The following is a 16788-nucleotide window of genomic DNA, read 5'->3' as shown; positions in this document are numbered from 1 at the left end:
TCCTCATGAAATACAGATCTCTTCAATCTTCTCTTAATTATTAATTTATTTCCATAATTACAGAACATCTATTAATAGTAACGCAAATACATTTTACTGTTTACTCTGGAAATGATAGTGTAATGAATAAACATTTGGAAAAATTTTTTTGTCCACTATGTACATTAGAGAGAAAAACTGTACATTACACATATCCATCTTAACAAACATCTTAACAAACAGTCCTTTTGAGGACTAACTAATTCATCTGCAGAGATATCAGGCAGGCAGTGTATATAGGCTGGCAGGCAGGGTATATAGCAGACTGCAGTGCATATAGCACAAGAGGCTCCATTCCAATTCTGCCTTCTGCTGCTGTTAGATATTTCTATACAAAGGCACACGGATCACATATAATTTGTCAGAAAATACTGCCATTTCTGGCCTCCATTAAAAATTTCCTTTAGTGTGTCATTGAAGCAATTCACCGCAGTTTGCTGTTCAAACTACTTACCTACAGGCCAGGTATTTAAAACTCTGTTTTCTCCGTCACGCGGATCACATATAAGTTCGCTCCAAACTCAGTCATTTGTAGTGAGCGTGGAAGATACTGTCCTCTATTTAAAATGGGCAAGGCATGTGGCAAGGGACGGGGAACTGGACATGATGGTAATGGTGCATGCAGAGGCTGAGGACAAGGCCGTGGGAAAGCTGAAATTGTGCCACAACAAACACTCACATCTTCTCGCCTGACCTTCCTGTCCCATTTTCTAGGGGACCGCAGCACACCACTATTGAACCCAGAGCAGTATCAAAAGGTTGTTGGTTGGATAGCGGATAATCTTTCCAGTCACTTAGCCACCACCACCACCACCACCCTGTCTTCCACACAGTCAAGTCTCAGTAGCCGTGAGTCTGGACCGCATATTCCTCAACCTGATCCTCCTTCCTCCCACCATGCCGAGTGCCCAGAGACACCTGATCCCACACTTGGACACTCTGAAGAGCTGTTCACTTTTCCATTTATAGATTTGGGCCTCTCGCCCGGTCCACTTGAAGCAGGGCAAGAAGAGATCGCGTGTAGCGATGCCCAAATATTTGAGCAGCCACGGTCACATGAAGGTGACGGTGGGAAAGTGTCACAAGAGGTGTACGATGATGAGACACAATTGCCAGAAAGTCAGGAGGAGGACCAGGGTGCGGAAGTGGAAGACAAGGTGGTGGATGATATAGTAACTGACCCAACCTGGCAGGAGGACATGCAGAGCGAGGACAGCAGCACACAGGGGAAGGGAGGCAGTGCACCCCAACAGGCAGGAAGAAGCAGTGTGGTGGCCGCAGACAGAAGGCAGGCAACCGTTCCCCGTACCAAGATCACGAAGGAAGTTTCCAGTACAACTGTTAGGTCTTCCCGAGTCTGGTTGTTTTTTAAAGACTCTGCCAATAACCTCAAAAAGGCCATTTGCACCACCTGCCAGGCCAGCATCAGCAGGGGTGGCAAAACGAACAGCCTGACCACCACCAGCATGATCAGGCACATGGCAGCAAAGCACCCGACTTTTTGGGCCGAACCCCAGGGTCCAGGAACAGTGTCTGCTGGTGGCACCATTGCTTCTTCCGCTGTTGTGCATGCAAGCCAATCCCCTGTTCATGGTGCATGCGAAAATGCCTCCTGCCCTGCACCTGTCGTTGCACACTCTCAAGTAGCAGCATCAGGAAGCACGTCCATGTCCTTGTCCCAGCGCAGCGTTCAGTTGTCCATACCCCAGTCCTTGGAACGCAAGTGAAAATATGCAGCCAAAGCCCCACAGGCCACACTACTAAATTCTCACATTTCACAACTGCTTGCGCTCGAAATGTTGCCTTTTAGGCTCGTGGAGACGAAAGCATTCCACAACCTGATGGCGGCGGCCGTCCCTCTGTACTCAGTCCCCAGCCGCTACTATTTCTCCCAGTCTGCTTGTTAAAGTACGCCGCCTGTGTGCCCATTTTAGAAAGTCAGCTACAGTTTCCGCCGCCCTTGCTGTGTTTCAGCAGCGTTTGCAGCTTCCGGATCACAGACTGGTGTGTGATGTCCCCATGCGTTGGAACGCTACACTGCAGATGTTGGGAAGGATTTGTGAGCAGAAGAGGGCAGTTGTTGAGTACCAGCATCAACAAGGCCGTGGGTATTCAATTCAGACTCCACACATAAGACCTCAGGAGTGGACATGGATGTCAGACATATGTACCATCCTCCAAAACTTTGAGGACTCCACCAAGATGGTGAGCGGTGATGACACCATAATTAGTGTCACCATCAAGCTTCTCTGTGTTCTGAAACGCTCTCTGCTCACAATCAAAAAGGATGCATTGCAGGCGGAGCACGATGAGATGGAGCAAGGAACCATACAGGGTGATTACACACAGCCAAGCCTCATCTCATCCCAACGTGTATTGGGTGACAATGAGGAAGAGGAGGAGGAGGAAGAAGGACAGGAGCTAGTTTCCTGCACTATAGACGGTACTACCTGCACAACTGTCATACCGTCTGTTCAGCATGGATGGCCAGAGGACAGAGAGGAGGAGGAGGAGAGCATGGTCAGTCATCCTCTTGGTGAGTACACAGAAGTCTTGCCTGTTAGTAGTCTGGTACGCATGGCTGAGTTCATGTTACGCTGCCTTTCCCATGACACTCGCGTTCTCAAAATTTTGGGTGACAGTCATTACTGGTTGGTGACAGTTCTAGACCCACGCTACAAGGAGAACTTTATATCTCTTATTCCTGAGGTGCACAGGTCTACAAAAATGGGGCTGTACCAGAAGGCCCTTGTTGCGGAACTATTAAAAAAATTCCCATCTGAAAACGCTGGCGGCAGAGGGCACACTTCGTTGGACAACCAAGGAGTACAGGCGAGAGAGACACAACTCCAATCCAGCAGAGGCAGGGGAACACTGTCAAAGTTCTGGGAGAGTTTTCTCAGACCCTCCCATCGCACAGGGCCTGAGGCACGGGGTACTCTCACAAGGAGTGCAAAGTTTTGGAAGATGCTGAGGGAGTACCTTGCCCACCGTACCAACGTCCTCCCTGATTCCTCTGTGCCTTATAATTATTGGGTATCCAAGCTGGATACGTGGCATAAACTGGCTCTCTATGCCTTGGAGGTCCTGGCCTGCCCTGCCACCAGCGTTTTATCAGAGCGGGTTTTTAGTGCCGCTGGTGGAATTATAACTGATAAGCGCATCCGCCTGTCAACTGAAAATTCTGACAGGCTGACTCTTATAAAAATGAACAAGGGCTGGATTGGGCCAGACTTCTCAACACCATCGAATGATAGGAGAGTAACATAAACTCAAATCCAGTGTCTTTTTTCCTATGCACCTCTTCACACCCACACATGGGTATACGCTTCCTGATTTTGGCTATTTGCTCTTGTCCTCCTCCTCATCCTCCACCACCATATCACCAGGGTGACAGTGATCCATGATGCAACACCCACATAATTTTTTTAAAGGGTGTTTATGATGCCTGTAAAAAAAATTTTTATACAGTATGTTCATGTATACCCCCCAGGGGTAAATGTTTGTCAGCCCATACACTTAGTGCATGGGCATTACAAGTATAGGAGGCCCGCTCCTTTCTAATGGAAACATTTTATTATGAGGCCCTCCTCCAAGTCTCTTCCAAAGGGCATTGAAGTGCCTCCAAATTTTTGGCAGCCCTTGCATTCACTGCATAGGTCAACACTATGGGAGACTCTCTCCTTTCTAATGGGAATTGTCGTTACTGTGGCCCTGCTTTATGTGTCTTTAAATTCTAAGTGGGGTTTTTCCTAAAATTGGTCAGCCGTTGGACTCACTGCATACCCTATAACTCTATAGCAGACTCTCTCCTTTCTAATGGGAACATGTCGTACTTGTTACTATGGCCCTGCTCTGTGTGTCTTTAAATTCTTAGTGGGGTTTTTCCTAAATTTGGTCAGCCTTTGAGCTCACTGCATACCCTATAACTGTATAGCGGACGCTCTCCTTTCTTATGGGAATTTGTCATTAATGTGGCCCTGCTCTATGTGTCTTTAAATTCTTAGTGGGGTTTTTCTTAAAATTGGTCAGCCTTTGGACTCACTGCCTACCCTATAACTGTATAGCAGACTCTCTCCTTTCTAATGCTAATTTGTCGTTACTGTGGCTCTGCTCTATGTGTCTTTAAATTCTTAGTGGGGCTTTTCCTAAAATAGTTCAGCCGTTGGACTTACTGCATACCCTATAACTGTATAACAGACCCTCTCCTTTCTAATGGGAACATGTCGTACTTGTTACTGAGGCCCTGCTTTGTGTGTCTTTAAATTCTTAGTGGGGTTTTTCCTAAAATTGGTCAGCCTTCGGACTCACTGCCTACCCTATAACTGTATAGCAGACTTTCTCCTTTCTTACGGGAATTTGTCGTTACTGTGGCCCTGCTCTATGTGTCTTTAAATTCTTAGTGGGGTTTTTCCCAAAATTGGTCAGCCGTTGGACTCACTGCATACCCTATAACTGTATAGCAGACTCTCTCCTTTCTAATGGGAATTTGTCATTACTGTGGCCCTGCTCCATGTGTCTTTAAATTCTTAGTGGGGTTTTTCCTAAAATTGGTCAGCCTTTGGACTCACTGCATACCCTATAACTGTATAGCAGACTCTCTCCTTTCTAAACGTAACATGTCGTACTTGTTACTGTGGCCCTGATCTATGTGTCTTTAAATTTTTAGTGGGGTTTTACCTAAAATTGTTCAGCCGTTGGACTCACTGCATACCCTATAACTGTATAGCAGCAGACTCTCTCCTTTCTTCTGCTCTATGTGTCTTTAAATTCTTAGTGGGTTTTTTCCCAAATTTTGGCAGCCCTTGCAGTCACAGCATGGGCATTACCACTATAGGAAACCCGCTCCTTTATAATGGGAACATTTTTTTTTCTGAGACCCTCCTCTATGTCTCTTCAAAGGGGTATTGGGTTGCGTCCAAATTTTTGGCAGCCCTTGCAGTCACTGGATACGCAATAACAGTATAGGAGACCCACTTGTTAATAATAAGAACAACAAAGCATAGCCGGCTGATGGCTCTCTAACAATAGCGAGGGCCGACTGCTGGCCTTTTAAGAATAGTAAAGGCCGTCTGATGGCCCTATAAAAATAGGCTTTATGACTTTCAGAGTCCCTCCATCATAAATAAAACAGGATGTGTCTGATGATATGTCACACACCACATTGCCAGATAAGGTTGTAAAATGTTAAAATGACATTTCCCAGTGAATGCATTTGTCTTAAAAAATAACGTAGAAAACCAAAACAATAGGATCTTTCTTTAGTATAAAAAAACAGCGTTACCAATTTAACCTCAATGTAATCACATTGGTCAGCTCCTGCACCTCCTCCTCCATCTCCGAAATGACCACATCAGTAACAAGCTGACAGCACTGCAGCACTGCCTTGGCCAAGCGGCAACAGACTGTGCTGCAGATAACATGCTTAATTCTTAAATGACAAACCGCCCAGCGCTGCAGAGTTGTTGAAAGCTGTAACACAGCAGCCTGATATGTGGCTCTCACCGCTGAACATACAGCCAGGCATGGTAGTATGTGACAATGGGCAGAACCTGGTGATGGAGAAATGACACCCAGAGTAGATACGGTTTCCCTCTATGCCAGTCCTTTCACCGAGCTAAATACAACTCTCAGCAAAAAAAGCTGAGGACTGGCTCTGTACCGTTCACCTGTCCACGTGTTTGTGGGTAGGCGGTCCTTCCCAGTAAGTGCACTGTGGAGGGCACGGGTAATGTTGTGGGACCCGTGCTTGTGGAAGGCGGAGACGATACCGGGAAAAATAATGGCGGCTGGGGACAGAGTATGGACCCAGTATGGACCCAGCCGCCAGCATGAGGTTGTGAAAAGCTTCTGCCTCCACGAGCCTAAAAGGCCACATTTCAAGTGAAACCAGCTTTAGAAAACTTCCTGGGAGAAATGACAGCTGGGTAGATATGGTTTCCCAAGTCCTTTCACCAAGCTAAAGAATATGGCTGTGGTGAAATACAACTCAGCAAAAAAAAGCTGTGGACTGGCTCCGTACCGTCCCTGGCCATATTCACCTGTCCACGTGTTTGTGCTTAGGCGGTCCTTCCCAGTAAGTGCACGGGTAATGTTGTGGGACCCGTGCTTGTGGAAGGCAGAGACGACTCTGGGAGAAACAGTGGCGGCTGGGGACTGAGTATGGACACCCGGCCGCCGCTGGCATGAGGTTGTAAAAAGCTTCCACCTCCACGAGCCTAAAAGGCCATATTTCAAGTGCAAGCAGCTGCCCAGAAATCTGGCAGTTTAGTGTTGCGACCTGTGGGTGGGTGGCTGGCTGCATACTTGCGCTTGCATTCCAAGTAACAGAAAACTAAGCAGATGGTGGCCTCTATCATCATCATGGCCTAACCTCGGCATTATGAACTCTCCTGAAGGAGAAGCCAATGCCCACCATAGGAGTCTCCGGTTCTCTGGTGGGCCCGTCCAACCCCGCCGAGAAGCAGCCCTGGCTGAGAAAAGTGTGGGGGAAGGTTTCCGGACACTCTATGGCTGCTATTTTAATGTGGATATGACATGCTTATGCATGTTATTTTTTAAACCGCATTGCCGATCAGGCCATTGTCCAACTCTGTATTCATGAAATTAAATGCACAAAGAAAAATGTTTGTGTGTCAAAGCACCACCGACAAGTGCGAGTTGATGTTGGACAGGCTGCCATTGCTTCTGCAACAAGCAGCATTAGAGTACTTCCTGGGAGAAATGACACACAGGGTAGATACGGTTTCCCTCTATGCCAGTCCTTTCACCGAGCTAAATACAACTCTCAGCAAAAAAAGCTGTGGACTGGCTCCGTACTGTCCCTGGCCACATTCACCAGTCCACGTGTTTGTGATTAGGTGGTCCTTCCCAGTAAGTGCACTGGGTAGGGCACGGGTAATGTTGTGGGACCTGTGCTTGTGGAAGGCGGAGACGATACCGGGAGAAATAGTGGCGGCTGGGGACCAAGTATGGACAGCCGGCCGCCGCCGGCATGAGTTTATGAAGAGCTTCCGCCTCCACGAGCCTAAAAGGCCACATTTCAAGTGAAACCAGCTTTAGAGGACTTCCTGGGAGAAATGACAGCTGGGTAGATATGGTTTCCCAAGTCCTTTCACCAAGCTAAAGAATATGGCTGTGGTGAAATACAACTCAGCAAAAAAAGCTGTGGACTGGCTCCGTACCGTCCCTGGCCACATTCACCTGTCCACGTGTTTGTGGTTAGGCGGTCCTTCCCAGTAAGTGCACTGGGGAGGGCATGGGTAATGTTGTGGGACCTGTGCTTGTGGAAGGCGGAGACGACACCGGGAGAAACAGTGGCGGCTGGGGACTGAGTATGGACACCCGGCCGCAGCTGGCATGAGGTTATAAAAAGCTTCCACCTCCACGAGCCTAAAAGGCCACATTTCAAGTGCAAGCAGCTGTCAAAAAATTGTCAGTATAGTATTGCAGCCTGTGGGTGGGTGGGTGGCTGGCTGCATACTTGCGCTTGCATTCCAAGGAATGGGGTAGGGACAACTGAACACTGCACTGGGACAAGACGTGGATGGTGATTGTTGCAAGTCTGTGACAACAGGTGCATGGCGGGAGGCATCTTCGCATGCGCCAAGGATCACTTATGATGGGCACACTTTTAGGCAGTGACCTGGGAGTCAGAAATGCTTCCAGAGGTCTTCACCATGCTGTTCCCATGTCTTTTCAGCACTGTATGCATGTGTCTGATGATGTGTCACACACCACATGGCCAGATAAGGTTGTAAGATGTTAAAATTACATTTCCCAGTGAATGCATTTGTCAAGGTTGAAAGCAATGCAAAAGTGAAATAACGCATCAAAAACACTACGTGTAAACATAGCCCAAGGTGTGGAAAATAATTTTTGGTTTTGGTTATTTATTTGGCCTTATATTCAAGTCATTACACTGGAAAGAATGTTCCTTAATATATTTCCAAGGAAAATCCATTTTGTTTTTGTATGTTTTATTGTGAGTCTGTAAAAGTGGCGTAATACTCTGACAACGTTGTTGACAGCAGTGACCTGGGAGTCAGAAATGCTTCCAGGGGTCTTCCCCATGTTGTTCCCATGTCATTTGAGCACTGTTCCCATCGATTTGGACAATATTTAGGCCCTCTGGAGACCGCCGGGGGGCACAGCCTGAAAAATGCTCGAGTTTCCCATAGACTTACATTGGGCTCGTTGCTCGGGTCGAGCACCCGAGTATTCCAATTTGCTCGACCAGAGCAACGAGTACCCGAGCAATTTAGTGCTCGCTCATCACTAAACAATAACCAAAAATTGTAAAAGAAAAGGGAAGAATGGGACATGAGTTAAACAAACAGAAAAAACTCTCAGTATTAAGAACCCATCCAACCTTTGGCCTTCAGGAGAGTTCCCGACTTATTGCTTATGATTCAAGACAGTTTTATACTAGTGAAATAAAAGTAGAAGGGAGTTTTTTTTTTGCAAACATATTTTACCACAAATGCAAAGGAATGTTTTTTGTGCATTATAATTTCAATGTAAGTCTATATAACAGATAATAATGTGCACTTTGTATTTTCTTGTAGACTTTCCTGGCGGCAGCCATACTGGAGATACATTTTCATCCTGTATTGTTTTTATAGACAGCACAGCAGGGTGTGCATGCTTTTCTGTCTTAATTAGACCCCCAGCAGTACAACACAGCGATCATTACCACATACACCCTCTAATAATGACGACATTATTCTGCTCATTCTGTCCTAATCTATACAGCTAAGCTTATTAAAGCATATTGTGACTGCTTTAATGGCCAGTGAGGAAACTGGATGATTTTATGGGACTATAAAATAGATAATATATAGAAAATAAATATTTAGATTTATTCCCATATAGATAGATTTAGTAATTTTCAGTAGTCTCTACTCTTATGAGCTGAGAAGATAGAAAAGGCCCCTCCAGGTAAAAATTATTAGGACTTTATTTCATATCAAATAAGTTAAAATATCCACATGTTGGCAGTACTCTGCGGATCAGCAGCTCCGGATAAGGCACTCATCGAGATGGACACAGGCATGCAATGATACAGTACGGTGAGATCTCCCCTCCTTTTTTCCTTCAGAGCTGTAAAGATAAGCAGCGAAACTTGTGAGAAATGGCTTCCCGTGTTTGCGTGGATTTCTTCAGAGTACTCCACTTTCATCCCACACTCTAAAGATAAGTGTAATAGGGAATTTAGCTTGTATGCCCCAATGGGACAGGGATGACTACCGTAAAGCGCTGTGGTATGAATGGCGCTATATAAGCGAGTAAAATAAATAGACAAAATAAGAGTAATGATGTAATCTGGGTAGCAATTGGGCTGAAGATAGGCTAGCATAAAAATACAAATAGTGGGAGAATTTGGAGGTGAATATATGCATAGGAGAACTACAAATAAGAAAGCCTCAATATAAAACAGTTTGCTCACATATAACCACAGAACAAATAGAAATGGATGTTAACCCAGGGGCAAACATATCATTGGTGCAACATGTGCAGCTGCACAGGGGCCCATGAGGTAAGGGGGCCCATTTCTACCTCCAAAGCTGGTGGCATTGTGCAATTAGATGATCTATTGGACAGCAAAGGACCCATACAGTATCTTTGTCTCGCACAGGGGCCCCTTTCTGTCTGTGCGCGCCAGTGTGGTAACAGGTAGATCTCGCCCCAGTTACTGTGAAGGTGGTGGATAAGCAATAAAGTTTAAGAGGTGGTGGAATAAAGAAAAGACACATTGAGTTTCTTCTTGTTTTCAATTAGAAATCTACTTTAAAGCACCATTCCAGCGTTTTTTTTTGTTTTGTTTTGTTTTTTTTAAATCTACCATTGGAGTGGGGCTGCTAATTTAAGGTCCCTGCCCCTAGTATCATACGCGTCAGCCACAGTCTTCATCTGTTCCAGGCGCCGCTCCGGTCATCTTCTGCTGTTTGTGACCTGCCAGATCACACTGGCGTTTGCTGCGCAAGCCGGAAGTCACTTCTCAATGTTAGTCTGACAGCCAGAACGAGACTCATGAGAGATCTATGAAGATTTATATTGACAGAGTTTGACCGTTACCTCTCACTTCCGGTCAGGCAGATATTGCAGTCACAAGATGGCGGCACAAGGAACAGCTGAAGATGACAGTTGGTAAATATAATACTAGGGTCAGAGAACTTAAAAAAACAAACCCTGGAGTGGTGCTTTAATACAAGTAAATAATAGGTCTATCTTAGTAAACATTCTATTGTGTATGTAATGGAAAACAGAGTAGCGTTAAGGCTGAGTGCCCACGATGCGTTTTGCAAGCGTTTATGTTGCGGAATTTCCACAGCATGAACGCTTCAAAAACGCATAGTAATCCGCCCCCCATGGTCCCCAATGACAAGCTGCACTGTCAATGCCCATGCTGCGGATTTTTCCGCAGCGTTTATGCTGCGCTCAAAAATCCGCAGCATGTTCATTAATTTTGCGGAAGCGTGGCGTAATCGCCGCCATTGACGTGCATTGAGACACATAATCCGTGTCAGTACATTTGTACTCACGGATTATATGCGTTTCAATGTGCAGATGGTACCCGGGTTTGGAGAAGAGGAGACTCTCATCCAGACCTGGCTACCAATGTACCTGTAAAAAAAAAAATAATAAAATTAATAAAAAAAAAAAAAAGATTATATTCACCTTCCGACGGCTCCCGGTCTCCTTCCCTGTGCTTGCGGGCAGGACTGAAGGACCTGCGGTGACGTCACAGTCATGTGACCGCAGGCCCTTCAGTGCAGTGTCCCGCGATCAGCTGGCAGCCAGGAAGGAGCGCAGCAACACACGCTGGGCCATCAGAAGGTAAGTATAGGTTTTTTTTTTAAACATTCTTACGGTCACACTATATAAATCCATGCTGTTTGCATGGATTTATATAGTATGACCTAGTTGTCAAGCACTTTCCGAGTGATGCTAAAATCGCCTGGAAAGTGCTTGTCAATCCGCATGCAGAAAAGCATGTGAATAAGCTTCAAATCCGCATGTATTTGGCAGGAAAAGCACATGCACAATCTGCATGCGTTTTTTCTGCCAGGGAGATGCAGAAATTTTCTGCTTCATTTCTGCATCATGGGCACACAGCCTAATACTGACTGCATAAAAAATGGATACAACGTGCAGCAATGTTTTATGAAACAGCAAAGTACCATTACCTCTCCCCTACCAAATTTTACAGTAGGCCATATGCATTCCTGTAGTTCGTATTCTGCTGAGCACCTCTGCATCCAGGCGCAGAATTAAAGGGAATCTATCAGCAGGTTTTTACTTCCTAATCTGAGAGCAGCATGATTTAGACAAAAAAGCTGAATCCAAAGATGCATCAATTAGTTTACTGGGTGCAACAGATTTACCACAAAGTTTACAGATTTAGCAATGCAGCAGAGCGGAGAAAGCTGCCCCGTCCACACCAGGCTCTGACTATACATTATCTATAGATTTTCTGAGAGCCACTTCTAACTGGAGTGAAAACAGCAAGTCGCAAAAATTGTGCACAACTTAATATTTTACAGTTTTCTTGTGTAAAAACTTGGATGAATTTCCCCTCACCCCAACTCTTGTTTTGTTTTTTATGCCTCCCAAGAAGCATATAGAATAACTTTTCAAAAGTGGAATGTGGCGACTGACCTATAAATACACAATTATTTAAGAACTGGTGCTCAATTTAAGTTACAACAGAGAAAGTGTAAGAAGACTTCTAAGTTAAGGGGTTAAAAAGGCAATGTTGCCCTGAAAAATACAGTTCTGGCCATAAATAAATATTGACATTATATGGTTTATACACAGACTTGTACACAGCGAAGAACAGTGTAATATACGATCAATGTGAAATCATTCAAGGATTCCTACTTGATAAGGTCCATAACACCAAAATAAAAGTAATCAGAGATAGATGACTCACTAGCTAATAACAAAGTCATGTTCTAGGACTTCTTGAGTAATGGTAACCACAGATTTTGGACTTCAGCAGCAATTTACTTATTTGTAGAGGAGAACAATTTTCATATATTCCCACTGAGGATTCCCTGAAATTCTACGCAGTTTCAGTCAACTTTCCCTAAGGAACATCGTTATTCCAGAGAGGGTAACTTAGTCTCTAAATTGGTGTGCTACTTCTGCCATACTCTCCAGGGAGACAATTACCCATTCTTATGCAACTTCAGAAAGATGTAGATTGATGGTACAAAACATTACACAGTAATGTTCTACGTCTAATGATCAGTTATACCAGGGGTCTCAAACTCGGCTGGGTATATGGGCCGCACATGGAAAAAATTTGAATTTGGGGGGCCGCATTCTTTGTTCAATGTGACATTTTTAGTGATACCATTTTTTTTGTATACACCTTTTGAACATTTTTGCCGTGTTTATTTTTTTATGGCTTGGGTCGTTATGGATGTGGTGATAATAAACGTGCACTTTTTTGTGTTTACTTTAGTTTACATATAAAACAGCATTTTTAGTGCCCAATATTTTTTCATGCTTTATTTTATTTTTTTTACAATTTTATTTCCCCCAATTGGCCACATACAGTAATATTGTCTTACAATTAGCATCATATAGTAATAATGGAAAACATCTTGTACTAATGTGCCCCATCCAGGTCCCCATCCTGTGGCAACGTTCCCCATCCTGGCGCCCATCTTGTACTAATGTGCCCCATCCAGGTCCCCATCTTGTGGCTCTGTGCCCCATCCAGGTCCCCATCTTGTGGCTCTGTGCCCCATCCAGGTCCCCATCTTGTGGCTCTGTGCCCCTTCCAGGTCCCCATCTTGTGGCAACGTGCCCCATCCAGGTCCCCATCTTGTGGCAACGTGCCCCATCCAGGTCCCCATCTTGTGGCAACGTGCCCCATCCAGGTCCCCATCTTGTGGCAACGTGCCCCATCCAGGTCCCCATCTTGTGGCAACGTGCCCCATCCAGGTCCCCATCCTGTGGCAACGTGCCCCATCCTGGCGCCCATCTTGTACTAATGTGCCCCATCCAGGTCCCCATCTTGTGGCTCTGTGCCCCATCCAGGTCCCCATCTTGTGGCTCTGTGCCCCATCCAGGTCCCCATCCTGTGGCAACGTGCCCCATCCTGGCGCCCATCTTGTACTAATGTGCCCCATCCAGGTCCCCATCTTGGGGCTATGTGCCCCATCCAGGTCCCCATCCTGTGGCAATGTTCCCCATCCAGGTCCCCATCTTGTGGCTATGTGCCCCATCCAGGTCCCCATCTTGAGGCTATGTGCCCCATCCAGGTCCCCTCTTGTGGCTCTGTGCCCCATGTGCTGTTCTTCACACACATAAAATAGAAAAAAAAAAAAGATGATTCTCACCTGTCCTCCGTTCCCTCGGCGGCCTTCCTGCAGATGTGGCCCGCAGGCACCACAGAGTCCGACCCCTTGACGATCCCGACCTGGTCCAGGAGGAGCCGCCGACAGCAGCGCTGCATTGCCGCACAGAGACTGTCTCCCAGCACAGCATTTTCAATGTCAGCCGCCGGCCAATCAGAGGCCAGCAGCTGACATCTGCATATGGCAATGACGTCATACTCGCTGCGCCGACACGCAGATATCAGCTGCTGGCCTCTGATTGGCCAGCGGCTGGCATTGGAAATGCAGTGCTGGGAGACGGTCTGTGTGGCAATTCAGCGCTGCTGTCGGCGGCTCCTCCTGGACCAGGTCGGGATCGTCAAGGGGTCTGTGCCTGCGGGCCGCATAAAGCAGCCTCAGGGGCCGCATGCGGCCCGCGGGCCGCGTGTTTGAGACCCCTGAGTTATACTATTAAAATAACTGACAGGTGAGGTAAAAGGCATTGGAACAATATATTAGGCAAAGAAAGAACTGACAAGCAACGCTGACAAGGGCTAAATAATGTCTAGACAAATGGGTCAGAGAATCTCCAAAAAAAAGGCAGATCTAGTAGGGTGTTCCAGATATAAGGCGGTTATAGTACCGACCAAATGTGGTCCAAAGAAAAATGGCTATGAACAGTTGACATGGTTATGGGCGCAAAGTCTGTACCGAATATGGGAAGTAAAACTATTGTAGCTTGCATTAATTTAAAGCGGTTGTCCACTACTTTTACATTGATTACCTATCCTAAGGAGAGATCATCAATGTCAGATCGGCTGGGGTCTGACACCCGGCACCCCCATGCCGAGCAGCTGTTATCGGTGATGGCCGCCGGCCAGAAGTACTTACTTGCGGAGCTGGCCGTCTCCATATACATACAGTACAGACCAAAAGTTTGGACACACCTTCTCATTTAAAGAAATTTCTGTATTTTCATGACTATGAAAATTGTACATTCACACTGAAGGCATTAAAACTATGAATTAACACATGTGGAATTATATACTTAACAAGAAAGTGTGAAACAACTGAAAATATGTCTTATATTCTAGGTTCTTCAAAGTAGCCACCTTTTGCTTTGATGACTGCTGTGCACACTCTTGGCATTCTCTTGATGAGCTTCAAGGAGGTAGTCACCGGAAATGGTCTTCCAACAATCTTGAAGGAGTTCCCAGAGATGCTTAGCACTTGTTGGCCCTTTTGCCTTCACTCTGCGGTCCAGCTCACCCCAAACCATCTCGATTGGGTTCAGGTCTGGTGACTGTGGAGGCCAAGTCATCTGGCGTAGCACCCCATCACTCTCCTTCTTGGTCAAATAGCCCTTACACAGCCTGGAGGTGTGTTTGGGGTCATTGTCCTGTTGAAAAATAAATGATGGTCCAACTAAACGCAAACCGGATGGAATAGCATGCCGCTGCAAGATGCTGTGGTAGCCATGCTGGTTCAGTATGCCTTCAATTTTGAATAAATCCCCAACAGTGCCACCAGCAAAGCACCCCCACACCATCACATCTCCTCCTCTATGCGTCATGGTGGGAACCAGGCATGTAGAGTCCATCCGTTCACCTTTTCTGCGTAGCACAAAGACACACTGATTGGAACCAAAGATCTCAAATTTGGACTCATCAGACCAAAGCACAGATTTCAAACCAGTCTCTTCTGCTTGTTGCCTGTCCTTAGCAGTGGTTTCCTAGCAGCTATTTTACCATGAAGGCCAGCTGCACAGTCTCCTCTTAACAGTTGTTGAAGAGATGTGTCTGCTGCTAGAACTCTGTGTGGCATTGACCTGGTCTCTAATCTGAGCTGCTGTTAACCTGCGATTTCTGAGGCTGGTGACTCGGATAAAGTTATCCTCAGAAGCAGAGGTGACTCTTGGTCTTCCTTTCCTGGGGCGGTCCTCATGCGAGCCAGTTTCTTTGTAGCGCTTGATGGTTTTTGCAACTGCACTTGGGGACACTTTCAAAGTTTGCCCAATTTTTCACACTGACTGACCTTCATTTCTTAAAGTAATGATGGCCACTCGTTTTTCTTTACTTAGAATTTGTATTATGGCAAGAAAAAAGCAGCTAACAGTCTATTCAGTAGGACTATCAGCTGTGTATCCACCAGACTTCTGCACAACACAACTGATGGTCCCAACCCCATTTATAAGGCACAAAATCCCACTTCCTAAACCTGACAGGGCACACCTGTGAAGTAAAAAACATTTCCGGTGACTACCTCTTGAAGCTCATCAAGAGAATGCCAAGAGTGTGCAAAGCAGTCATCAAAGCAAAAGGTGGCTACTTTGAAGAACCTAGAATATAAGACATTTTCAGTTGTTTCACACTTTTTTGTTAAGTATATAATTCCACATGTGTTAATTCATAGTTTTGATGCCTTCAGTGTGAATGTACCATTTTCATAGTCATGAAAAATCTTTAAATGAGGTGTCCAAACTTTTGGTCTGTACTGTATACCAAAAGAGAAAAAAGTGGATTTCTCTGGAATAAAACATCGGATCGCAGATAAAGGTATCATTTTCTGCAGCTTCCTATGACATACATGCCCATATAGATGCCTTAGAAGGGTTGTTCCTACTGACAGATTCCCTTTAAAGGAGTGGTTTTAAGAGGAAGACGCACTTATGGCATATGCCATAGATGCGAGTCCCACCTTTAGAACCCACATCTCCAGAACGACTGCCCCCAATTCCCCATTCTGACCATCAAGTGAAGAGGTCGAGGCGCACATGTCCAATTGGTTTGTGAGTTTTGAGTACAGCCAAGCTCGAATACATTTAGAACGGTAATGGCATTGATATCACGGCTATAGCATATCACTGCAGCCAACCACTGGGCTCAATCTTCTGCCAGTTACCTTGGCATTATCGCCGAGCACATCGACTGACGGCAGCAGCCACATAGTGTGTGGAAAATATGTAAATCTATCAAAAGACAACTCCCATTCTTATGCTCAGAGTCCTCCAGAACACAAATTTCGACTCTCGAATTCATGCATTCCTTTTATCCAATATAAAAAAAGGACTAAGACTGGTCTCAGAGGGGAAAAAAAAAACAACAAATTTTATTAGCTATATTCCAACTAAAATTTACAGCCCATAGAAAAATGCATGCTTTGTTAAATACTAAAATATTGTGTACAAATTGTAGGCAATATAGACAAATCATTTTAAAAAAAGGAAAAAAAAAAAAAACAGTTCTGGTTCCAAAGATTTCAATAAATTAAAACAAGGGAGCTAGAAAGACAACAGGAGCATTGAGAACAGGGAGACCGAAATTGCAGGACGAACTGCAAATCCTTAAAAAAAAACACAAAAAACAATAGCAATCACAAAATGTAAATCTATATAAACAGGATGGCATGGAGACAGATA

At 45.4% G+C, this 16788-nt stretch overlaps 1 protein-coding gene across 2 annotated transcripts in view; it reads right to left on the bottom strand.

The window, feature by feature from the left end:
- B3GNT2 (UDP-GlcNAc:betaGal beta-1,3-N-acetylglucosaminyltransferase 2) overlaps positions 1–16788 on the bottom strand; it is a 263579-nt gene that overhangs the window by 210831 nt on the left and 35960 nt on the right. The gene's annotated exons all lie outside the window — the stretch shown is intronic.

This window comes from Phyllobates terribilis, unplaced genomic scaffold (assembly GCF_046119375.1).
Source record: "Phyllobates terribilis strain yellow unplaced genomic scaffold, ASM4611937v1 Scaffold_3__8_contigs__length_932513732, whole genome shotgun sequence".
Lineage (NCBI taxonomy): Eukaryota > Metazoa > Chordata > Amphibia > Anura > Dendrobatidae > Phyllobates > Phyllobates terribilis.
Note: the sequence above shows the minus strand (reverse complement) of the source record. Positions and strands in the feature narration are given on the sequence as shown.